Genomic DNA, 26,696 nt, shown 5'->3' with positions numbered 1-26,696 from the left:
CACCCCTACTCTACTAAAACCCAACAAATGGTGGAAAGCAGCCTATTGTGACTAAACTGGTACAAAGGTACCTTAGCCTCCATGAACCAAGGTAAGGTCAGTAAACATAGCACAGAATTGTCTCACTTGAAGTCCCTCTATTAACAGCAATAAGATATCATTAGTGTAGGTCTAACAACTCTTGGTCTCAGAAGTTTAATGAAAACTAAGCAAAAATTAGTGCTTGCCTCCAATAAGGTCCTTGCAATACCTTCAAAGCATTGCTGGAGATACCAATAATCATACACAAAAAAATCTTAACTCACCAACTGGTGATAGTCTATCTAACTATAGAGTACAACTTCTCAGCAAACCCTCATTCAAAAAACATTCACCTTTTGGAAGCCAGCCCTTTAATGAACCCAGGGTCTGCCCCTTCCAACCAGAAGAGAATTGCTTACACCCATGATTTCTAGCCCAGACACCCTCTTCACCAGGTGCTCAATTGTCAGTTTAGGCTGTGACATAGCAGTTCCCCTACAACTATAAGAGCTGTTTAACAACAACTCTCTTTTTTTTTTTTTTTTTTTTTTTCCTTCTTCTTTATCTTTCCACTTCTTATTGAAAAAGGAAGGAATGTTCCGAAGAAGAAAAGATACGGGTCCTGCAATACGGTTCATATTAGAATTCCCATATTGGCAATGAATAGCTTTGGTACAACTATATACTGTTATGAAGGACAGGAGGGCAACCTGAAGCCAACCCCAAATTTAAGGTCAATTGCACACCTGTGGGACAACCTAAGGTCATTCTCAAAAGCAACCATAAAATATCCATGCTGATTAGTAAATTAGTAAACTCCTACACTAGTAGGAGTTAATTCCTCTCTGATGGTGGGATCTTTGACTCCTGTCCATCTATTTTATTTTCTGGGGGGAAAAAAAAATCAAATCTTTGTTATTTCTTAGAGCTATTAATATTGTTTTACAGTCGTGACCAACACTAATGCTGAGATTAAAAGTTAGACTAGATGCAAGTCAATTACAGAGGAGTAAGTTTTAATAATGCCAGTCACAGCAGCCTTCTGGGGTTTTTCCTTAGTAAATTAAAAGGCTTTCCTTTTCATCTAGAACCATCTTATCATTCATTTCACTATCAGAAAAACACTCTGAAGATAATAATGAGAGATTCTTTTAAAGGAAAATAAATCTATATTGTTTCTTCCTCCATTTTTGAGGAGACAGTTGTTTTGTATTATGTAGTTATTTAGGTTCATGTTCTTTGTTGTATATACAAATGATAGCAGAAAAAAAAAATGCATATTAACTGTAATTTTATTTACTGTGCCCAGTTAAGATTGTCCCAAAATAGGTCTCCTTACTGCAACTCTTACACAATATGTGTTTTCTGTGATGTGTACTTGGAAGCTCACAATCCATTCCTGCCTTGTCTCCTAACTCCTTACACTCAGATTCTGCACTCTGTTCAAGGTTCGGCAGTGTTACTCATTTTGATTATGTCACCCATTTGTTCAGAAAGTCGTTTACCACCTTCCTTTAAGAATCAGGATACCATTTCAGGTTTAACTTCTAACATTTAAGGCACTTAAGGTGCCAGGTCCAATTTACTTACAGCTATTGATTGATGTCTACTTTCTCCCTTGACTTGAATCAGCTTTGGATTGCTCCTCGTCTATTCCCACAACATCCTGTGTGTAGTGTGGGTAAGAGCATTTCTCAGATACAGTGGTATCCCAAAACAGATTCTGAGCTTCCGTGGTATGTGTTGCAAACTGAGAAACTGAAAATGTTCTAATCAGTCTCAGTACCTTTAAATGTGCGGGTTTCATTTCTCAATTTCAGTTCATTTTCAAAACATAAAAAGGCATTGATTTTTTAAACCTGTTATGTAGAAGTCCCAGGACACCGTAATCAGGCATTCTTCTATCCTATAATCAGAGAACAGGATATGACCTAATTCAGCTTCTTTGCATTATGCATTTTGTTATCTAACCACATACCTGAGACTGTTGCCTTCTTCACAGCAGGATAAAATATAAGAGCAGTCATGCTGGTTCAGAAGCAGGCTCCTGGCAGCCTGGTGCTTCCCCTGCAGCTGTGTTATAGGTGGGCACCCAGGTCAAAGTGTCATGCAGAGTGAGCGCATCCACTGTTTCCCCCAGCAGTCTTTCACTGGTGATGCTTTTCAGCCAGGAGAAGTCCTGAGCTGTTTCTGTTTTGTCAACTACAGCGCATCCTTCTTCCAGGCCCTTCCCCAGTCTTCTCTCTTCTTAGGCACTCAGCATTCATCAGTGAGCAGTTCTTCAGGTCTATTGCCTTGTAGGTGAAGATCTGTGAAGATCCCTTGGTTCCTCTGTGGAAGAAATACTGTCAGTTCCCGGCCATACCTTACCTACAGCATTCCTGGCCTCAAAGACATCTGCTTCCCATTCTCCACCAATTTTACAAGTGGAAGTATACCACTCTATTTCATGATTTCTAATACAGAAACAGGTACATACTCTGATTAGCCCTGATTCCCTTCTTCATATCCTTTTATGTCCTACGGTACAGTTCTGAAACAGAAGGAAAATAATGACACAATATCCAGGGTGCAGTCAGAACAGGGCTAAAGAGCTGTAGTGTTATTTCCAGGTTTTGTGTTCGATTCCTTTCCTAATTTTCCCCTAATATCCAGTTTGTTTTTCTGATTGTTGCTGAGCCCTGAAATGATACTTTTCTGGAACTCTCTATAACAAAATCCATGGTCTCAATCTTGGTCAGAGACAATTAGTATGTAAATTTTTTATCACTATTTCCTACCTACAACACTTAATCTACATAGAATTTTACCTGCCATTTTACTTTCCTGTCTTTTAATCCTTCTCTGCAATTCTCTACAGCCAGCCTAGGGCCAGTTTTGTCACCTTGGTGCTTGTTGGGCTTTTCAGATCGCCCATAGGCATATTTCACAGCACAGGTACTAGAGGAGTGTTTCAGTTCCTCCTTTTATATTGAAATTCAAGTATTTTTTTCCTACCCTCTTTTCCTGTTTCTCAGCCTTTTAAACCTAGCTAGGAGTTTCTGTTTTCTGCCATGGCTGCTTTATTTCCCAAAAATCCTTTAGTGAAAGATTTATTGTAATTTTTTTTAAATTCCTCTTTTGGAAATCCAGGCAGGTTATCAGCAGGATCATTGATAGTGATATACTTGTTATCCCTCTCAGAGACGTCCACTGTTTTTGAAGAATAGGATTTCCATAGACAAACTGCATTTTATCTTTTTCTCAGCCAGCTTTATACAAATTTCCACTAATTCTGAGGCCATTTATCATGGCTGATGTTAATTTACCAAACGGTAAACCACCATTTCTAAAAATCTGTGCTGCATTCACCATTCTCCCATCTTCACAAATGAGTGAAATTTTAAGAGAAATATTACACACTACTGCCAATAATTTGATGCTACCATCCTTTAGTTCTGTAAGACCCTTGAGTGAATACCATACAGTCCCAGCGATATCTTAATATATTTTATTCGGTTTCTTTATTCAACTACTTCTTCCTCAAAACCTTTTGTTTCAGACATCTCTTGCTGAGTCCACTCAAAGGGTTTGGGTCTCCTCCCAGACTCTCTACAGTGACCATCAGAGCAGAAAACTTTTTTGTCATCTTTACCGCAACCTTGCCCTTTCTGAGCTCTCACCCCATCATCAGGTGACCTACAAGAGCAGGCAGAGTCCTTTTAGTGTGTTGGGAAAAGGATTTAGACCTGCCCTGCTGTATAGACCCAGTCCTCATTTGCTATAGAGCTGGATTGCTCCGGCAAGAATTTCTGAAAGAGAAAAATGGTCTCAAGGCAAGATATCTGAGCAAAGGTCTGGAACTCTGGATTTATGTCACTCCTATAGGTACTGGGCAGGTGACTTAAATTAGTCTTCTGTTTGCCTATTTGTTCACTTCTGATTTTCTGGATGACTAATTTGATACCTCTGGAATACAAAGTATACAATATTTTGAGTATGTAAAGTAGCACACCAAAAACTCAGACCACATTTCAGAACTGACATATTTGAAGGTTTGTGAGTTGGGTTTTTTTGGTTTTGGGGTTTTTTTTCCATCATCTCTCGGTGTCTCAGTTCTGTATACGCAAAATGGAATAATACTGCTCCCCACCTCAGAGGTTTTGTGCATATAAATTCATTAAAGTTTGTAAAATGCTCAGGTACTATAGCAACAAGAACCATAAAAAAACCTGGAAGGGACATAGTAATTATCTTCATAGCAGGGTTTGGATACTGTGCAGTAAATAAGGCATGGGGGACATATTGAGCAATGGGAAGAGAACTAAAATTGAATATTTGCTTTTGAGCTAAGCTCCTTCTGCCCTGTGCACAGACTAGAGCACAAATAGTTTAAAACAAAATTCAAATGTGATCATGTAATTAGACAATGTCGTAATGCTCACACCCATTGGGGCTCATTTAATGCTATACATGGCGATTTTTAAGATTTGGCAAAGATACGAGCAATTAAAATAGGTTTTTACATTAGATAAGGGGTCAGGAAACTAATGAAAGGCAATCCAATTCTCCTCTGCTACTCCACTGAATTGCACTTTGAAGGGGTAATAAATATTAAATACAAATTTCAAAAGTACTTCAGAGATTTGAAAGCCCAAACTCTACGAGTGTCACTGCAACCAAAGCTGCTGTTTCTCTAGCTAGACGAAACTCTTCTAGTTCCAGAAGTGGAAGCACTATGAAGAGAGGAAGCACTGTGAGAAGAAACAGTTGCTAAATTCGCTTTAGCCAGTGTATCTGGGATAGTATCACTGCACAGCTTTATATAGTGCCATCTGAACACATACAGATAAGACATGGAGAAGAATCTGATTAATATGATTAAGTTTCACAGCATTTGATGCTTATTTATGGCCACCTTTTGCTGACTTTACTTAAAATGATTAACATCAGGGAGAGGAGAGGAGAGGAGAGGAGAGGAGAGGAGAGGAGAGGAGAGGAGAGGAGAGGAGAGGAGAGGAGAGGAGAGGAGAGGAGAGGAGAGGAGAGGAGAGGAGAGGAGAGGAGAGGAGAGGAGAGGAGAGGAGAGGAGAGGAGAGGAGAGGAGAGGAGAGGAGAGGAGAGGAGAGGAGAGGAGAGGAGAGGAAAGGAGGGGAGAGGAGAGGAGAGGAGAGTAGAGACATAGAGGAGAGGAGAGACATAGAGGAGAGACATAGAGGAATTATAGAGATATTTATTCTTTAATTATTCATACATAATTCAGCCAAGTAAATTTCTTCTGTAAGACTGGGTAACTGTCGGAAACCTTGATTTCCATTCACAGCAGAAATTCTTTATTTTAAAGTCTTGCATGAAATGTTTATTTATAGGTGTGATGCTGTGGCTGATAGTAAGGCTTCCATTGATTACCACAAGGCTCAAGTTTCACCCTTAATAAACCATTTAATCTACCTTGAAATGATGAAGAACTCAGATGACCCTGCCAGAATTTCACTCAAAAACACACAAATAAGGGAAGGTTTTTTAAGACTGTGGCATCCAGTAAGCAACTTTTTCCAGCAATCTAAGCAAAAATGACCATTTGTATTTTTAAGAAAATGGGCTATAAGTTCTCTATTTGTCAGGATCAGTCCTATGATTTCATTATTTTGCTACTGTGTTGTAACACATTTAATGTTTAAGAATTCAGAAAACTGCAGCAAATGCAGGTTAACTGGCCATTACAATAAACATCATTGCAGCAATCGAATCCACATATTTTTTTGATAGGGTTGCATTTGTTCTACTAGTATGCAAATATATTTGTTTCTTTGCTGTTGTTGCTTTTTTTGTTGTTTTTGTTTTTGTTTTTGTTTTTAATGGAAGAATCTTATTTGGGCATTCATTATTGACACACACAATCAGATTTTAAGTGCAGCTAAGTACACCATCTGGCTTTTCTTTCCTTCTATGCCTCTATAGCCATACACAGTTGTCTGCTATTCCAAGGAGTGTCTGGCTTCTATTATAGCTGCACCAGTTGCACTACAATCAGCTGAGTAGGCATCTCCCTTATGAACCCTGCTTTTCAGTGTTTAACAACTAATTCAAAACTGCATCAAGCTCAAACATGACATGCACATTTGTAGACCAGATGTGGTTTTATTTATCCTTTTATTTTTAAATGCCAAAAATGGCAGGGTTTAAAAAGTCCATCCAAATAATATAACATTTATGATCAGCAAAGCAGATCTGCTGCCAATCTGGGGATGCGGTCACAGGACATTTGGAAGTGGGTCTTAGTTAGTCTTTTGGTCATCATTTGTATCATTCTCCCCTAGCTAACCACTAATAGTACACAGCATGTACTGCAAACCACATTTAATGGTAGGGCTTAAGCACATCTATGACAAACTCCTGGCATTTGGCATACAGGGAAATTGTGCTGATTTACCCTGCAGCTAGACAGGCAGGATTCTATTAATCCCTGGTTAGAGGTAAAAATAGTCTTTATATTTCTCTCTAAATCCGAGAAACCCAAGGAGAGAGATAGAGGAGACCTCCAGAGAGAAATTCTGAGAAAGAGCTCAAATTCATAAGAGGCCATAAAAAGGAAAGAAAGAGGGAATGAATTAAAAATATTTTCATTTTAGTTTTTCCCTTAAATTCCTTTTGTCAGTTTTTCTGACCATCTGAGCTTAGCATTAGGAAGATCAATTTCAGAAATATGTTATAGCTTATTTAGGGGATCAAAATCAGCACAAGACCAAGATCTACCAGGAATAATCCTACTTTATCTGAAATTTCTTGAGACACTTGTTTTCTCACATATGCCTATAGGTGGCTGTCCTGAGGCAATGAATGCCTACATTCCACTAAACACTCCACTGCATTCCAGCTACACTCCACCTTTGCTAAAAGTCTTCTTCATCCTCTTGCTGGCTAAAGCTCTCAGCCAGGATACAGGAGTCCTGAGTCCCTGTGCTGAGGGGCACTCCTGCGCACCACCTCCAGTAACTGCATCATGGCTCCTCCAGAGTAGCATGGCAGTTCTGAAATAGCTTCAGGAGGCCATACCCAACTAATTAATGTGTTTGAACCATTTCAGACTGCAGATGTTGAGCCTGGCTGTCTCACTGCCTCAGTGACTGCTCTGATCACTAGTAAGAACTGAGAAAAACACCCCTCCCTGCCTAACTGTTAAAAGAATAGAGAGAACTGGGATCAAACCTTTGAAGAAATGGTTACTGTCACCAGGAAAGCAGCCTAGGTTTGTGAACCCTATTGGAGGAAAGTATTTACCCCTGGCCTGGAATGAAGCTGCAAGTATCAGAGGAGGAAAAGGATCATGATTTAAGGTGTTACTGCTTCCCTGATGCAGTTTGATGTGTTTAACACCAACAATAATTCAGTTTGTTATGGGTGGAGTAGAGGTATGGAGGTGTGGGTGTTATACACAGAACTCAGGTAAATGGAGATTAGACACTCAGTAACTATAGATAATTATCTTATTAAAAAGAAACAAAAGTTTACTGATTCAAACAGCTGTTCTGGTTGTTTGGGATTTTTTGTTTTTGTAACAAAGGTTTCTGTGTTACTACGCTGTGCAATTAGATATCTCATGTTTTGATCCAGAAGATAAAAATATAACATGACTTCAATATTAGACTAGAGTTATTTATTCACCCATTAAAAAGGCTGGTATTGAATGTAAGGCATGCATTTGCCTTGCTGCATTTCTCCGTTTTCAGCACTTGTTGCCCCCAGTAGCATTTCTGAGAAACTTCCCACTGCTCCTTTTCCAGTGTCCTGCTATTTTACCTTCATCCCATGCTGTTTCTTAGCTTCTGTTTGCCCTCCTACATGTACAGCCAAGTGCTGACTTGGTTCCCATGAAGAAGATCCAGTATCCAGTGTAAACTGATAGGCGATGTTCTCAATTTCATAACTGAGGCAGTACCTGACTGTAAGATGAAAAGTGTCCCGAGAACAGTTTTTTTTTCTGTGAACCTGTCTTCAGCAAAAGAAAAGATGAAAAGCATGTGATAATCTTAAATAATCATCCCAATGAAGTCATGGAACTACTCATTATCATGAGAGTAAATATATAAACAAACCTTCATAGGATGAGAGTATATATTTGAACAAAATTATTTCCTCATCTCATTCCACGGGCATACGGAACCTATCCTTAATCATGTGATGGCCTCTTCTCAATGTCAGCTGTTTAACTGACCAGCTGGTCTGCTCAGTTCACTCTAAAATCTCTTGCCCTCTCCCCCCAGACATGCCTGAGGTGCCAACAGGGTCCTCTTTCACTTTCACATTGATCATTTATTCCTAACATAAAACATTTTCTGAGACACTAAAGTAGACCTTGACACCAATCTGAGAACAGATGATGAAAAGCAGCAACCAAATTTATTCATGTTAACTGAGATCAGAAATAAGAAAGTGGCAGGTACATATAGACTCCAGAGAACCACTCTCTATCCTCTGTGCTTTATGTATCTGTATTCTTGAAATATTATTTATAGATAAACCTTTTTCAACATAATCACTATTGGCTTCTCAATTTCACACAACCACTGTGTGAAACAAGTGTTCAAACAAGTATAAATCCTTCATTTTTATTTTAGTGTCAATTTACCTTGTTTGTTTCAAAAAGAATCTTACAATGTATTTTATAGAACACCACATCAATATGTTATTGCCTAAGATATCATACAGTATGTATTAAAATACACAGTATGTATTAATACAGCAGTTACAGGCAATGCAATTGAGATGTGAAGTCTGCGTGGCAGAAAGGAAGGTAGCAATAGTTTCTCTCCTTAGTAAACACACATAGCAGGTAGCTGAGTTATGCAGTCAAAATATGTTATTGTTGTTATTCTGATGATGATTCTGTTCCTTATTTACTCAGCAATTTTGCAGGTACCCAGAGACATAGCTTAGGAGATTTATAGTCCATAGGTTAGGAATAAGGATCTTGATGTGCTTGATGAAGCAGACGCTTACAGTGGGCTTCAGAAAACATGACGTAATATCCCAGTAAAGAAGCCCTCACTGACTTGAGAAGTCAACCTCTGTGCTTCCCTGGCACAGGAAGAGTGTTTGTATCATCAAAAGGTGATCCATCAGAGAAAGGGAAGACTTGTTCTGGCTCACAGGTGTCCAACCTTTTTGGCTGCATTGAGTGAAGAGCATATACATAAGTTGCTCTGAAAATAAACTCCTAATTACATCCATGAAAACTACAACAGAAAAATATATTTTAAAAAGAGCACAATAACACTATTTGATAGAGCAAATTCTCAGCTACAAAGCACTATATTTCAACATAATTACCACTGTTAGCTATGTATTTTCACCAGCAATGAACAGCCTGCACGCCATGGTCATAAAAATTTGTACCAGCAGAAGTGACCCACTGCTGCTACAGCTGAAACGCACCACTCAAATCATCACTGTGCTCACACCCACTGTTTGGTCAACATAAACGTTCAGCAAGTGTCAGTGAATGTCATTGGTTGCCATTTTTTTCTGCATGGGGGTATTCAATGACACATCTTTGCTTCATGTACACTTCCATGTCAGACACCATTTTGACAGACTGCCCCTCTGCCTCCATCTCTCACATTGCAACAGAACATAATGGTCTGGGAAGGTTCCACCTCTGCAGCCATACCAATAGTATATGCCTCTGATGTTGTGAGACATCATCATAAGAGAGGAGCGGCCCTTGTAAAATAGACAATATAAATAAGATATATAATTAATAAGACATTGTAATTCCTAATACTTTTCTTAGAATGTAAAAAACAAACAAACAAAAAAAAACAAACCCAAAAGACTAGTGAGATATTTGACCCTGTTTTTGTGCAACTGACATATCAACTGGTTCAATGGCAGCGGATGCAACTCCTAGTGAGGTCTCAAGGGGTTCATCAGAGACTTTTGAGGAAATTTTACTCTTCCTATGCTTCTCCCTTGACTGTTGTTCATAGATGTACTGCCAAAAACTGATGACATGATTGAGGTGTGACTGTGAAGTGAAGGATATTTCTCTACGGAAAATGGTGTCACAAACATACATTGATTTTTTTTTTTTTTTTCCCAATCTTGAAACCTATTTAAAAATGCTTTATCAAAACAAAAACACAGCTGTGTGTTCTTTGCATTTTTCAGTGTATAAGGAATATCGATGCCTATGACTGTGAATTCTGTTTCTTCAACAAGTGCCTGACTTTTGGCTGTTGCACAGCTAAGCACCACACTTGGTTGGGTTGCCAGAGACCCTTCTAATGCAGAGAAAAAAACTGTGGTACAAACCACACAAGCACTGAAAAATTGTCAGCATCATTAGAAATGGTAGGACATTTCCTGCAATGAAAAACAAAATCAATATTTATATCCAGATCATATAAGTGAGTAGTTTCTGCCATTTTTGACTGATTTTGCAGAGAGAATTTAATTCTGAGCTACAAATATAAAGATTTCCATTGACAAATAAATAAATTTTGAAGTTGTTGCATAGTATACTGATAAAATTTGGAGAAGTGGGATACAAATTGAACAACAATGTGAAATCTGTCTGAAAAGGGTACGTGTGGGCTTTCAGCCACAATCTAGTAAATAGGCCAGAGTGAGTGCTGATTCCTTCACCAGCTATCAAGCACTATGAGAGCTAATTTTCCAAGTCTTTGCAACACAGAAAACTATGATAAAAGTTCACATTGCTGAGCTGCAGTGACTTTTTTTTTTTTCTCCTTGAGAACTGCATTTCTTATTCACATCTGACTTTTTACAATAAGTAACTAAGAAAAAAAGTGTGTGGTCATAATAATACATCTCAGAGAATGGAATTGTTTGTTCTCAATGTGAAAACACTATTTTCTTTTGAATTAGCTTTAGCAAAAAGGCAGCAATGAGACCACTTAGCATTGTGAAAAATCCCTTACCCCTGTTTATGTCCTTTTGAAAATCCTTTATACTTCAATTCTCTTGATGGCTGAAAACTATTTTGGACACATAGGTTAACGATCTAGACAAAGAAAATATTACCATCATGTACTCACCTTAAAATCTCTCTATAACGGCTTCTGCAATACTGCATTTTCCCACTTCTTCTTTGGATTAGGCTGCAAAATTGATATTGTTCAAATACACCAAGAAGAGCATAAATGATCTCAAAGAAAACAGACTTCTCACTGTGGCACAGACCTTTATGAGAGACTATTATATACTCCCTAAAATAAGACGAACCATTTGGGCCTATTCAGTCATACCACCTTTATTTCATAATTGCTGGAACAATGCAGTAGACTAGAACTGAAGGATAATCATGCTGATAATGAAATGAAACAACTTCTGGAGAGGTAACAAAGTCTAAAATAACTCTTAATGCCCCACAGTATCTTCCATAAAAGCTGTCCTACAACACTGAGGAGTGAAAAAATGACTGCTGCTTGGTTACTGCAAGTTGTGTCACTGTCTCCAGATTTCAGCACTCTTCTCCTAGACAGATAAATAGATATAAAAATTAATAAATGGGCCCACAGTTCAGTGTCCTTTTAAGAAAAGGAAAATTCAGTAACTAATTATGATTGCAGCTGTGCGTATAAAACAAAAAGGACCAAGATCTCAATGTCCTGGGTTCTTAAACCATAGCTAACAAACTTTCATTACTGACCGACATAAACATGGACCTCATATCTAAGTCCCCCACAAAGAGATGTTTTATTTTTCCATTTAATTCCATTCAGGTGAGCACAAGCATGTTGTTTAGCAACACCATCCTGGATTTCATCCTGTTGGTTTCAAATATGTGCAGAGGTTTTCAGCTGCGCTTACATGGGCACTGTAGCAGATAAGAACTGAGAACAAGAGAAAATCCATACTAGATATATGGAAGAAAACCAAAGGAAGCAGCTGTTAGATTTGTTAATATAACTCTTTGTATCAGGACAGCGATTCAAAGGGTGCTGTACTTCCAGCCCAGCCACTTGGGGAACAGGTCTGCACACTCTGCCATGTATGCCCAATTAGAGAAAGCTCATTTAACAAATGAATTGCTCTCCCACAATATACATGAGGGCTAAGACGAAGGCAATGAAATATTTGCAGAAATGCAGACAACTCCTGAAATGTCTTTTTTTTTTTTCCTTTTTTTTAAAAAAAAAATCCTACAGTCCCATTTTGAAAAGGAGCTGGAAATGTAAACCATGCTATTGTGTGACTCTTTCACAAATTAGCTCTCTGGGAATCCAAAATAGAACAGATTTATGCTAACAACAGGCTGAGGGAGATTACTTGCAAACAACAAAGGCAGCCTGGCCAGCAGTTTAGGCCTTCTCTTGTTAAGAAATTTTTCCCATCTGTAACTAAATCAATTAGTTATACCAGTGCAAACCCCTGATAGAGACATGCTGCACCAGCATGAATTGGGGCTTAAAGCCATTTAGGTTAATTCAATAAATCCTTGTCAGCATTGCTTTGAAGCAAAGGATACCATAGAAGCAAGAGTTTATCTGGGGTAAAGGGACTGACTGACATGTAGGTAGGTATCAAGCTGTCATTCTCCTGGCTGTGAGCATGTGCAGCTGGGAGAATTTATGTGGTAGGTCTGATGTGGATCTCATCTCAGGCCTGCGTAATGAAGAATGACACTCTTTCCCTTGCAGCCCTTTCTATTCAATAACTGATCTTAAACTAATTTTCAAACACTTTAATCTTGAGATGTAACATGACAATTATAAATGCTGACCCTTAATGTCCCCTCCCTTCTGTAATAACACCAAGCTGTCATCTTTCTCTCCATCTCTGCCTTCCCAGCCCTCCCTTTTCCTTGTGGCAGCCCAGCCAGCTAAGCCACTTTCTTCCTCGTTAGCAAAAGCACTGGTGTTTGTGGGAAGGCAAAACTCAATCCCCACAGTGGCTACATGAGATGGATCCTTCCTGACTAACAGCTTGCTCATTCAGAGATGAGCTCTGGGGAGGCCATCAGTGGAGTCACAAGATCAAGCAGCTATAACAGTGGAGTGCTGCCATTCCCCTCATTGATGCTGACATGGTCTCTGGCTAGGGCTTGGAGGAAGACAGCAGGATATCTGAGGCAGTGTAAGAGATCTCATCTTTTCTGTGTAAGCTCTTTTGTGCTGCATTGCTGGCCATGTAAGAGCGTTTGTTTAAAGTGACTGCTCTAAGTACCTGCTGCTCTAGCAAAAAGCAAATAATAATTTTTAAAAATGCACAGAATGCAGAAAATTATTGTGTTGTTATTTACTAATGTCACCTACAGCCACCCCTATATTAAACACTTCAGTTGCTTCTCACTGAAGTAGTTCTCTGGGCTGTATAAAACAGTGCCTGCTGGAAAATTTATGTATTTGAAAGCAAAAGCCTCTTCTGAAGTATGAATCTCAACACAACAAACTCTTATCAGATACCTGTTATACATCAGTCCTCTGTGTGCTGTCTCCATTAGATGCTTTCTACTGCCTGGGAACATAGGGTTGAGAGCCTCCTTAGACACAGTTTGTGTCCATGTACCATCACAGACACCGTATCAAATACTTTTTCATAACAAATCAACTGCAGTCTGACATTAATAGATTTCTGTTACACAAGGCAAATGGTTCTGGACCAGAGCTCCCCAGTTTGCTGAGCTGGTGATCAGAAACCCAATTCAGGCTAGAGGGCAAAATATACCTGTGTTAAACAAATTCTGCTTCGGACCTACTTGTCAGAGTAACATTTTCTAACAGTTCAAGTTTTTCCCTCCCTTGTTTGTTGACTATTTTCTGCCCTTTGCCTCCCTACACCTGCAGGAATCATGTCCTTTGTAATACTTCATTTTTCTAAGCAAAACTATCCGGGAAGTTGTGTCCTGTAATCACATAAGTTCTTTGTGGCCCCTAATCTGCCTCACAGTCCACTCATGCAACTCCATCATGTCGCATCATTTTTCACTTGCACATCTGCCCACGCAGTTCTCCCCATGATACAGCCCCCACACATGCACTTCTACTTCACAGTGACTTTTGGAATTACTGCACCTGCAACAGCTTCCAACTTATTTTTTCACACTGTCTAATTTACAGGGTGATCCCATTGCACTGGCACAGGCGAGGAGGCAGCAATCTGTGGCACGGGGAAAAGAATGAGTGCCCTGTGAGGTGTGGGAAGAAAGGCACAGAAGTGATTTTACTGCCAAACAAAACACAGAAGGAATTTAATTTTCATACTCACCTGTGATCAGAGAGTAGCCTCAAGTCTTTTTCCTTCTCTTCAGCTGTTTCCAAGACACAGGTTGCCAGTTCTTGGCAGAAATTCTTGCCAGTCAGAGACTATGTGACCTTGAACTTTGTGCTATTAAATTTCATCCTTTTTTTTCTTCTGGCCTCAGTGATCCAGCTGGTCCTGCATGATATTTTGATCCTCCCCTGCAAAGGCAATGCCTCTCAGCTTTGTGTCACTAGTGTAATTTATCAGTTCGCTTCCACTCTCGATCCTCAGGTTAGAAGTAAAAATACTAAATAAGTTTCTGTCAGTTGCTTTCCTGTTCCACATTCACTGGGGCCATCAAGGTCATGTCCACTTCAGTCAACTTCTGCCCTCCTCGTGCAACTCATTATATCATATAAACTCTTATCAATCACCCATCTCATCCTCTCATCTAACTGCGTATTAATCAGTGAGTGTATGGGAAAGAAAAATTAGATAGTCCGCAGCTGATAAATTGATCCTAATACTGTAACATTTTTAACACAATTTTAAATGTAAAATACAATTAAAAATGAGGAGATAAATATAAATATTTTTTATCTTTATTAAAAGATTAAATGCAGTTTCAGCCAAGGTAGATTGCACCTGATTCATTGCACTCTTGAGTCAAGGAATATTTTTTTTCAGCAAAAATAAATACAATTAATATAATCTGCCTGGACTTCAGTAAAGGTCTTCATACTGTGTCATACAGCCAGGAAAGACCTGTTAGCATTTGCTATGTAGGCAGGGAGAGGGAGAAGGGAGTTAGCATAACTTCATACCAGTTAAAAATAATTGCAGAGACTAAGACTGCTTGGTTGAGTGATGCCATTTACCACAGCTTTAAATTACTGTGGAATTGTTTAAGCATTAGTTATCTGACTGCCATGAATCCCATGATGGATCTCTTAAGTCAGAGTTAAGTAATGGTTTACTATAGCTTGGTTAATGGTTATACAAACTGTTTATGTTTGATTGTTGTTTGTTTCTCTTTTTCCATTACTAAAATCGTATAATAATTAACTCCTCTAATTCTCCTTTTTAATATTATTTTTGAAAATTTACATATTTTGCAATTTTAGGATTAGCAATATCCTTTTTTTTCCTGGGAAAAATGGTTATATTACAGAGCATTCCACCGCGTCAATCAATTAGTGGTTTCTGCAGGGTTTATACTCTCAATTTTTCAATCCAGAATAATGGGCACTTAAACTTTTCCACTAGTAGAAAGTACAACAGAATAGAGAGACAGTGCTTGATTGATTGGAATTGCCAAGCAGCAATGAACATTTAATGCAATATAGCAGTGAATGCTAACTTAAAAGAGAGGACCATAACTCCTTGAAAGAAAATCATATTTACTGAGACATTAAGCATAAAAAAAGATTATGTGACACAACTGGAAGTATTGATAAATACAAAAATAAACAAACACTTCAGTGTAGAAGGTAAAGTATTATCCAATTCCCTTTGGTATTTTGGTAACAATTTCTACTGTCAAGCACATACAGTACATTCTGGATGTTCAGTCACACTACGCATACCTCACTCTGCACTTTCATCTGTCTTCATAGGAGGAACATGATAGTTTCTTGAACCACATGAACTCAGAGACAGACTGGTGGTCTCTGGGTGGAATAAACAAGCTAAAATCACCAGCTAACACAAAGCAATGCTCTGCTGTATGAATTTATGCATAAATTCCAAGTTTGTCCCGTGGAAATAGAAGGAGCAAAAAAGGCAAGATAAGACCCTATCCAGTATGCTGAACATACATCCTTATGTGGTCCTATGAAAACCTCAAGGAAATATAGTCAAAATAAGAAAGCTTTCCTGCCCTACAATTTGTTATTTTTTTTCTACTTCCATTGTTTCATCTCAGGGTAAAAAATCTGTTCATGCTGTAATTCTGGGAAATTGTCATCCAGAATTTAAGTAAAGTTGTGGACAGCCATGGCAAAGAAAATGAAGTTATACGACAACACATGCACAGGGGATGCCCAGTATCATAGAGTGAGAGGGAGAAGACTGGGAGAGTTCATCTTCTTCAGCCTACCAAAGAGAGAGCTTTATTTTGTGGTAAAGCAAAGGCATACACTAAAAAAAGAGCATGGAATTCTTAATTAAAACTACAGATGAAGCTTTAAACACAGGCATTTACACATAGTTGCACCAATCCATCATGAAAGAGTTAAAGGCATTATGCAGTCTCCTTTATTCTGTGAAGTTTCACCTGCCATTAGTAGGAGCCAAATTTACTACCACAGGGAAGCATAAAGAGGAATCTGTGAACAGAGGATGATATTCATATTCATTTGGGGATTTTTAGTGCAAAGTTCAGGCAAAAATTAGGAACAAATGCAAATTTCACCTGGTGTATGTTTATCCAGGGTTGAAACTTGAAGCAGGAGCCCTCTCCTCTTCCACCCACTGAAAAAAATACATGAAGTTTAGGCTGGCAGGCCTAATGTGCTTCTCCAGCTCAAGGGTTTGAGCAATTACTTGACTTTTTTAATAACAGGCTGCCTCGGATTTGCCATTGTAGCACATGATGCTCAGATGCACAGGCCCAGGAGCACCACCACAAGCCTTATCACCCAGGCTGCACAGCAGGGTGCTATGCACTCCTCTGAGGGGCAGGTCCAGCCAATAAGCCACTTCCTTAAGGCTATAAACTTGAACAATAGTGTTGAGCGATGAAGTGTCTCAAATGTCTTTTATATGAGGACCTGCCTCATATGAGCCTCAATCATGGCAGGTGTGTTGAGGAAATGGCAGTAGTCATACTTTTGAAATACTGCAGATAAGATAGGGTGCAGCTCATTGAAACAGTGAGGTGACCTAGCAGTTCATTAGCAGCAGATCCCTTCTTCTGTCTCAGTGCACCTGGTTTTGTGTTCCCACACCATTTACTATCAGAGCCTGTCTGAACCGACTCAGCTCACTGGCTCAAAAGGAAACAAAGTCAGCAAAATGCAGGTAGCTGCCTGCTTAGTTAGTGGATAAATCAGCCCACAGTAATGCTCAAAAAACACCTGAACTAGTGCAAGGAAGAGGGCAAGACAAATGCAGATAGGTGCATGAAAGGAATAGGGAGATATAAGAGAGGACAGGGGAGAGCTCCTTTGCTGCACCAAGCAAGACTCTATTTGTAAGCATTGTTGTCAGTTGAAAACATGCTACTAATTTACTTTAGACTACTGATTTCAGTGTTGAAAAAGATGCCCGGTTCTCTGAAAATCTAGCTCAATAATATATGGAATTCAAGCAAGCTTTTGGTCACTGGTTGAACTTTCAGGATTATTTCAAAAGAGCCTATAAAGTCTGCTTGTGTCAAGAACACTGGACATCAAACTCAGCAGATTTGCAAGCTGGACAGCTGCAGTACAGTTCATTGCTGTACACTACCAAGGGAGAAACAAACTCTATTTTTAGTTCACCTTGTGCAAGCAGTGAAGTCATTACAAAGATGAAAGAATTGGTTTTTACTAAAAATAGTATGTAAATGAGGCCATAGTTTCTACAAGCTTATCTTCTCCCTTCACACTCATTGCCATGGTCAGTAAAAAATGTTTTTCCTGAAAATAGACATGGCATAGACATAAATGTCATTTATGTTCTCTGCTTTTGCAAGGAGAAATATATATATAAATTATATACATATAATATATATATATATTATATAAGTATAATATATATATAAAAATTATATACAATGTACGTGTATATATTTAAATGAAAGATAAAACATCTGCAGCTACAGATAGTCTCTTACTTGGCAGAACAAGGTCAAAATAAACATTCTGAAGGCAAAAATATCCTTCAGCCATGACAAGGAATTCCCTGGCCTCCAGTGTTTTGTTTCAAAACACTCATGACAAATGTCTACATGGTATCTTATGCACTTTCTGCTCCCCTTTTGCCTGAGGAAGAGTCGCCAGCAAAATGGAGTTTTGAAACCTCAGCACTTGTTTGACAATCTTTCAAAAATGACTGAGAAAATAAAACATATTTTCAGAGGAAATTAGTGTCAGGATGGAGAATAATTGTATTTAACTTCATCTTGATTATACAAATTAGAATGGGCTTGTTACAAACATCTACTAATAAAACTGGGTTTGGCATAGAAATATTGACATATGCTTGTCTATAGTTCTGCTAGCAGCATCATTATAATAAGAGGCTAGGACACAATGCAAAAATGAAAAAGAGCATTCAGCATAGAGAAGTTCTGTTGTGTTGGTTGGCTGCTGAATAGCTGCTTCAGAGATTGACAGAACAAGATGGGGCTTTTAAATGGGACAAAGACTTAATTCAATAGAGAAGGAATATAATACAAAAAAAAAAATGGAATTCTATTCATTTTCATGGAATTCTATTCATTTTCATGCAAGTAATTAAGTGGGTGAAAAAATATTCTTTTCTTTCCCCTTTATTTTGCAGTTTTACAGAGAAATTTTGATTTTGCATTTTATGTCATTTGCTACCATAATCTACTTTCTCTTTGAGGTTCAGAATTTTGCCCATTTCATTTAGAAAGCAAACAAACTGACTGAAATGGTACTCTATTTTTTGCCCTATAGCTTTATCTATTCTCCTCCATTATTTTTTCTGTACTCTGTTGAGTCAAGAAATGAGTCATGGTTGTGTCATATGGCTCAGCTATTTCTGAGGACATCTCATCTCCAGAAAGAAACACAAACTGCCCTTGACATTCGTGAGCTAAAGTGAATAGCAAAATATGGAGAAGCCCTTTATCTCACCAACGTTTCACTGAGAACACTTCCCAAAAAATCAGTGTATGACTAAACTGAATTACTTCATTTTACTCCAGGGTTCTCTGTTCCTCTTGGGATTTCTATTAAGTTTGTGTTCAGATATCCTGGACTATTTCTTCCATCAGTTTGACCATTCTCATTCTCTGAATTCTGACTTTAAGTATTTATAGAAGATTATGCACATTAATGAAATCATTGAATTTTACCCTGATGACAACAGGACAGGAGTCAAACCTTCAGTGAACCAAACCACTCTAAATTCACTTCCTTCAATTGTCACCAGTGCTGATACATATAATGCTGAACTAGATTAGAAGAGGGACTGAAATAAGTGAGAGGAAAAAATATATAGGATATTATTCTAGGACATTTTCAGTGAAAGCATCCAGAAAGGAATGGACATTGTCACTGAAATAAATGTAGCACATAGTCCCTCGTGAGATTTCAGGTCATTGTGTGACAGATCTACATGATCGAATAGAGGACCTTAGTGATTTTCCATGTATAAACCTATGTCCTTCACACTTACATCCAAGCTTACTTCATTATCAAAAAAGATAAAGCAGCTGCAACAGAAACAGGATTAACCATAAAAGTCATTAGATTTTAAATTACTGAAGTAAATAAACATCCCACACAGTAACCCAGACTATCTGACTTTCTTTAAAAACCGTTAACATAGAAAACTTATCAGCAATTTTAATACTTCTTTCATCAGGCTTAGAGTAAGTAACTAAGTGCAAAACACATGTCTATATCTGTGATTCAGACACTCACACATATACATGCACAAGTACCACCATGTCATGGCATTCAGTCTGGAGAAGACTAGGAGCCCATTCCAGGGGAACAAGGAGGAGCCATCAGACTGTCCCTGAGCCTGATGGAGCAGCAGTCACTGTTCATTTTCACGGTGGTGCACTGGAAGAACTTCTCAAGAGTAGCCCTGCTGGGAAGGACTTAGTGGTCCTGATGGATGAAAAACTTAACATGAGCCAGCAGTGCATGCTTGCAGTCCAGGAAGCCAGTGGTATCCTGGGTTCCATCAGAAGAAACCACGACACAGGTACCCAGCAGGGTAAGGAAGGTGATTATCCCCCTCTATTCTGCCCTCATGAGGCCCCATTTTGGAGTACTGCATCCAAGTCTGAGGCCCCCAGAACAGGAAAGATGTGAAGCTTCAGAGAGAGTCCAGAGGAGGGCAACAGATATGATCCAAGGGCTGGAGCACCTCTCCATGAGGACTCACAACCAATACACAACTACTCCCAAAACACATAAGAACCTGCTACGTCAGAGATAATCATTTTCTCATTGTCCAAGAGGCAATTTCATGTCCTTGAGAGATGTGAGAAGGCATGAGTGAGAGAGTCCAGTATCTTCCCACAAGTCCAGACAGCACATGAAGGTACACTCCAGTCTCTGATTTCAGACAAGAGAGTCTTTTATTGCATGGGTGTTCCCTGAGATCAAGAGCATAACATTCATTCTTTCACAGCCACTCCTATATTAGTAAAATGTTACTATATTTCCACTTATATTTCTGTCCCCTGTGGACTTTCAGTTCCCTGTAAGCATATGAAAACATTAAGAATAATAAAGCTTAGTTCTTATATATCATTTTCCATGTTTAAGCATAGAAACTAATGATGCTCTAAGTCCCTACAACAGTGCTTTTTAGAGAGTAGTAAGGCGAGAACACCTTATTGGAGAACCAAGAAGGTGTGAAATGACATTTGGTTAAGAGACTGTATTGTAGATTAAAGAGACATAAAATGCTGGTTTCTAGCTAAAAGTAGAACTTAAACCAAAATCCCAAGGTTTAGGGGAGAAAACAGCTCTAGTTTGATATGGGTAAGTACAACAATAAAATCAATCTACTGGGTACTTACAGCAACAGTTAACCCACTAGTTGGAATATGGCACAATATACAGAAAAGACCCAAGACTTATACTGCAAGCGTTGTTAAGAAATGAGTTTGCACATTTTCTGTTCACCCTGTCCGGTCACTTCCTGGTATTCCCTGAACCTACAAAGTGGGTAACTAGTCTTTTAAGCTGTCCTTTGTTCCAGGGTTGCCTCTAACCATCATTTCCAGGTCTACCTCCTTCAGTGCTTTCTTAAATGCAGCATCACATTTCTTTCTTCTTCACTGACAACAAATGAATAGAAGACAGTCACTTCCAAAACAGAGCTCCTAAAATGTTTAATATAATCCTTTATCAGACCTTCACTCTTGAGGGCAGTTTCACTAGTAGTCTCACTGCTCAAAGCAGATGGGCAGGGCTTACTACCTGCTCGTTACTTACTTCACACAGACCAAGAGTTCTACAGTTTTGTAAAACACATGAAACATCTCCATCTTCATCCTCTCCACACTGTCTCAGAGATCGTGGTGACATTTTAATTTCCAGGTCCTTCCTAAACAGCTGCATTAACCAGACGAAAGGAAGTCCTTGAAATGACGTTTTTTTTTAATCCCACTTTCTCCAATGGTCCTGTTTTATTGTCAGTCTTTAACTACACTGCAAAGTCTCTTCCTGTGTGACTTCTTGCTTGTCAATCTTTCTTTATTTAGCCCTGCAATTGTACAATTCTTGGTCTTTTTGTTTTCTTCCAAGGGTTTTCTAATCCTTAAAACTCCAGGTTTACATCCACGGGCAAGATGGAGAAAGTTTATTTTCCTGTGATGAAGACACTGCATGAATTTGATTGGAGAAGAGCTAACTGTTTTTAATGAGTCTCTTATTCAGACCCAGTATGCTGCCTCCTGAGCCTAAGGAGTAGGTAGACTGAGGATCTTAAACAATGGCATTAACATATAGTGAGATCACAAACCTGAATAGAATTCCTAAATGGTGCACAGACAAATTCCCAAATGAATATAGAATTATTAATCAGAATGGCCATTCAGAAATGTGAACTGTTCTGCCACCAATTGTTTTCTTTCACTCAATTTTTGTTCATTGACAACAATGATGATTAATGACAGCCTGGCCAATAGTGTATTTACACTCCAGAAAACAAAGTGCTACAACATTAAGCAAAGCAGAACAAAACAAAAACATGGACATATGGGTTGTTAAAATGGTATTTTATTCAACAATTCTGAAACTTTAACAAGAAGTGCATCCTCTGATTGTAATGGATAGTCAGATGGTTGAAACAATTAATCTGGGTTTCCCGTATAAAAATGAAAGAGCTTGGTGCAGCAGAAATCATTAGGATTTAAAATAAATAGAACCCTCTCTGTTCCAGAATCAAAAGGATGAAGGTGTTTATCAGTCTGTAAAGATAGCATGGCTTGTTAATACCTCTAAAGACAGTCATGAGCTCTCCCACTACCTTCTAAGCAAAAACACTCATTTTCCATTTAGTTTGAGACAAAGTTTCATGAGTTTCTGTTTCTCCGGTAACTTAAGATAACTCTTCTGGAACTCAATTTAATTTTGACATCCTATTCATCTTCCTGCTTATTTCCCATCACTGACCCTGATCTTATTAAAAAAACTCTGAGAATGTCAGCAATTGCAGTGTTGGGGTTTTTTTTATTTTTGACACGTTACTCCAAAGTGTGTTTAATGCTTTAAAATTGTCATTGATTGAAACCAGCAATTCTAAATGAGTGATTGAAAACTAATTTCTCTCTGTTTTTTATTTCCGTTTCTCCCCAGCACTCCTGGGCTGTTATCAAGTTGCATAGACCAATGGCCATTAAGAACGTATCTTTCATCCTAGAGCCTGATTCGGCTTCAGTAGAGGTTACTTTTACATCACACTGGGATAGCTGGGACAACCGGAAAGACTGAGCATTGTTCTTGTTCTACTGAATAAGGGCATCATACACAAACATACAAATGATTGTACTTTGTGTGTGTCTGCATGTCTTGTATATAACATACGATTTCAAGGCTAGTGAGGAGTGTCAGGGCAGGGGCAGATGGCTAGAGATATCTAGACAGTGCTATTTCCTTTGGTAAAATCTTCCACATTCCTCTGATCTGCAGTTTGAACTGGTCCTGTTAATAATTATGGATGATCTTGGTTTTTTTCCATAGATTAGTCAAGCCTACTTTCTGAACACATGTAAAATGTGGCATCTACTACATGAGCTTCCTTTGACAATTAAGTGTGGGGTTTAACTATTCATAGCATATTGAAATTCCTCTTCTTTTTCTGTTTGAGACATCTGACAGGTAGATTTGTTGTCCTTTACTTCTGATATTATGAGACCCAGTGAACAATAATTTTCTGTCTCTTGTTTCCATGCATGTTTTCATTATGTTTATTACATCTGTCCCTCAGTTTTGTTTTTCCAAGCTGAACTGCTCCTCTCTAGTCATTTTTCATAGAGAAGCTGGTCTTCCAATCATCTTTCCAGACATTTTCAGTGCTCCAAAATACTTTTCAAAACCAAAGAGATAGAAGTTCATGCATTGAAGTTATGGTCACAAAAGGTTTAAATAATGATATAATGAAGTTTGCTGCTGCTATCTCCCTCCTAGAGCTTCCTACCATTCATCTTATTCACTTGACCAGCGCAGAGTTTTGAGCACACATTATGAGTATAATGTGTAGATCTTTTTTCCAAACACACGTCAAATTGTATTTGTCAACTTCAAATATATCTGCCTCTTTATTGCTCAGTAGCTTGGCTTTGCAGAATCCTTTGGCAACAGCCTGCAGTTGTTTTGGGCTTCTTTGAGCTGAACAGCTGATAATCTTCAGGAAAATGTTCTAGGTCTTTTATGCATCTCTATGCTTCATAAGCCTTAGGAATTTTCCCATTTTTGCCAGACTCCCTAGTGAATTTCCTTTGTTTCTTAGTCTCTGGAAAGTCCTATTCATGTAAAGATGGTATTAGGAACATCAACTTCTGGAGTCAATGAAGAGCAACAAGAAGAGTTCCTGTTGCAGTTAAAGAAGTAGGAAAGAGTTCCTGTTTGTAGTTAAAATAGTAAGAGGTAAAATATGAAAAAAATAAAAAAATTTAAAAAAAAAATTCTTTTTTGAAATACTCACTTTTAATTTTCATTTTCTGATTTTTTTTGTTTTTTGTTTTTTTTTTGTTTAAGTCAGGTTTCTTAATATAGGTACATCATAGATGCTGCCAGACTAGATTACTGATACCAAATTTTGAACCTGATCATTCAGTAGCAAAGAAATGCTCTTCTCCTCTGGGACTCCAGGCTGTCTTCTCCATTAAGCAATCATTCATTACACCAAAAAAACTTAACCATCGCATCATATTGTGTCTGTGACATCTTAATTTACATTCTAATTTACAATTCAAGTATTCTATTTTAATAGACTTGTTGATCTTACTATGTATCACCATGAGGCACTGGAACCTATCTGAGCGGATGGCTGACAGCAACAGACAACTGTCATCTTTATATGTAGGTATAGAATTACTGACTGCATAAAACCCATAGTATCTGCTGATATGTTCATATCATTCATAAAATTTAATACTCAGAATACTGTTACATGTTGCACAATTACTTCCTCTCTGTGAAATGCTTTACCTTCCCAGAGTTTGTCCTCTAGTATTATATGCTCTGACTGATTATCTTTACTCCACCAAGTCTGTGATATGACAACTCCTTTATACCCACATGCACCTATCTACCTCACCTATTTTCCTAACATATTTTTAGACATCTAGAATTTCTAAAGCAGTACCAATACTTAATCCAGTTGCCACTTTTCTGTGTTCTGTTTAAATAGAAACTAATTTGCTCACTCTAACATACTTAAAGTTGTGTCTAATCTCTTCTATCTTTCAGAATACAGCATATCTATGATTTCAGCTGGAGGAATATATCACCCTGAAACTTACATTCTATGGATTTTGGCATTCATTTAATCTTTATTTTAAAAGCTCTCCTGTAATGTTCTTATTTTTTTTTCTGTTTCAATTATTATTACTATTATTTTTAAGATAGTCATTATTGCTTCTCAAATTCCAGTTATTCAGTGGATATATGCAGAATGACAGTATCACTTACCAAAGGTGAGCCCATATGCCGTTGTGGTTCCCAATTAGAAAATAAGCACCAGCTGACTTAGAAACACAGCTGCAGAGGAGTAGCCATGTACTCTCTGCTCTCCTTCTCGCAAAGAGTCGTATGCTCCGAAAAGGGGCTATGGAAAAAAGAATTTCAAAATGATGGAGAGACAGAAAAAAACAACAGAAAACAAATAGGCCATATTTACTGGTAAACTTCAAACAAAATCTTTGTAGCTTTTAAGTAGTCAAAACCTTTCAAGGAGTTTTCTCTTAGATATTTGACCTTTTTTTTCTTTTTCTTTTTTTTTTTTTTTTTTTTTTTTCCCCTCTGGAAGAGGGAGAGTCTTTCATCCGAAACTCTGGGAGAAATGTGAGCTGTAATATCACAGCTTTCTGGTGTTCTTGACTCACTAAAACCCAACTGAAAAAAAGACATGAGTTTATATCATTCCTGAACTTCAATAAAGGTTTGATTCTATTTATTTTACTACTTACAATGTGCAAGAACTGCTTTTGTCTGGACTGTTTTTCTATTCCAGATATCCACCTTTGAACAAAATATTTCAGATCTGCATGAATTCCTCCATTCTCTTCATAATTTGTACAGACTTTTCTCTTGGTATTAGGCAGCAAATGCAAAAGCATCACATAGAAGATCTTATTAGAAGCTAAACTTTAATCATTTGTAAATAGTTAATTGCAGAGCTGTGTGTGTTATTTTGACAGATACATGCACTATGCCTCAAAGCCACTTTTACTTGAAAAGTAGCAACATAAATCCATTTATCTGCATACTTTGCACAATATTTAAATCTTAATACAATACTCAGATGTATTTTGTGAAGATGGTCCATGAAGTAGGTACATTTTATTACTACAGACATAGCATACAGATACAGCCTATCTATCTTCCAGCCAGTGGAAAATATGTGTTCAAGGGTTCAAGAAAACAGAATCTGGTGATGTATTTTGGCAGTAAGCTGGCACTGACACAGCTAGACTGCAGCCGACTGCTAGACAGACTCATCTTAGTGTCGGTGCAGATAAGCACTAAGAAATGAATGAGGAAAAAAAAAGAGGAGTAAGAAACATTAGCTTGTGTGGCAGTGCTTAATCTTTTTTTTTTTTTTTTCCCCTAGTCTTGTCTTCTATTATTTTTTTGTTTGGAAAGGCATTGATTTTCAGAAAGAGCTAAGGACTGGCTGGAAGTCCACTAATGATATCTTTCAACAAGCACTGGCAGAAATGACTCATATGGACCACTGGCTAAATAACATTCTAATGGCTTGCTCACTGAATCAGCCCAAGGGCCAGAGCTTCATCTTTAGCCAATGCTTCCCATTCTTAATGTCTGTATCATCTCCAAAGCTCATAGAGGCATCTTTTCCAGCTCTTTTCTTTCCTCAATTTCTTATTGGAATAACAGAATCAGTACTTTCAGTTCAGGTAGAAGGTTCCTGTGTCCTTGGAGCAACACACTGCACCAGAGCTTCCTATGTAATGCCAAAAGATCCTGAAAGAAAACTATTCTGAAAGACAAATGTACCACTAGATAGGAGAAAGAAGGGGCTGTGAGGAGACATCACCTGAAATAAATTATGTTGTATCAAGTAGCATTAAGAGGAAGAAGGAGAAAAAGGAACAAGATGCCTCC

General features: G+C 38.1%; 1 long non-coding RNA gene across 1 annotated transcript; it reads right to left on the bottom strand.

Moving 5' to 3' along the window:
- Positions 1 to 7,690: 7,690 nt before the first annotated feature.
- LOC107313882 (uncharacterized) lies at positions 7,691 to 14,591 on the bottom strand. Its single transcript, XR_001555239.3, has 3 exons — positions 14,233 to 14,591; positions 11,061 to 11,123; positions 7,691 to 9,169 (listed from the first exon to the last, which is right to left on the bottom strand). It is a non-coding gene; the product is annotated as an uncharacterized LOC107313882 (long non-coding RNA).
- Positions 14,592 to 26,696: the final 12,105 nt, after the last annotated feature.

The sequence above is a fragment of the Coturnix japonica genome, chromosome 4 (genome assembly GCF_054131305.1).
Source record: "Coturnix japonica strain WE chromosome 4, WE-NBRP24, whole genome shotgun sequence".
Classification (NCBI taxonomy): domain Eukaryota; kingdom Metazoa; phylum Chordata; class Aves; order Galliformes; family Phasianidae; genus Coturnix; species Coturnix japonica.
The sequence above is the reverse complement of the archived record's forward strand: the minus strand, read 5'-3'. Positions and strand labels throughout refer to the sequence as shown.